Here is a 273-nt window from a genome sequence, read left to right as displayed (position 1 = left end):
AGAGAGAGAGAGAGAGAGAGAGAGAGAAAGAGAGCTGCAACAGAGATGGAAACAGGGACAGAGTGATCACTGGCGTGTGTCCGGTTCTGTGTCGTGTGTCGTGAGTGTCGTGTGTCGTGTGTCCTGTGTGTCGTGTGTGTCGTGTGTCCTGTGTCGTGTATCGTCTGCCCAGTTCTATGTCGTGTGTCCTGTGTGCCGTGTGTCATGTGTGCCAGTTCTGCGTCGGAGCAGAGAGTGTCGGGGCGAGGTCCGAGTCGTTGTGGACAATGTCTG

Source organism: Aplysia californica, unplaced genomic scaffold (genome assembly GCF_000002075.1).
Source record: "Aplysia californica isolate F4 #8 unplaced genomic scaffold, AplCal3.0 scaffold02620, whole genome shotgun sequence".
In the NCBI taxonomy this organism is placed as follows: Eukaryota; Metazoa; Mollusca; class Gastropoda; order Aplysiida; family Aplysiidae; genus Aplysia; species Aplysia californica.
The sequence above is the reverse complement of the archived record's forward strand: the minus strand, read 5'-3'. Positions refer to the sequence as shown.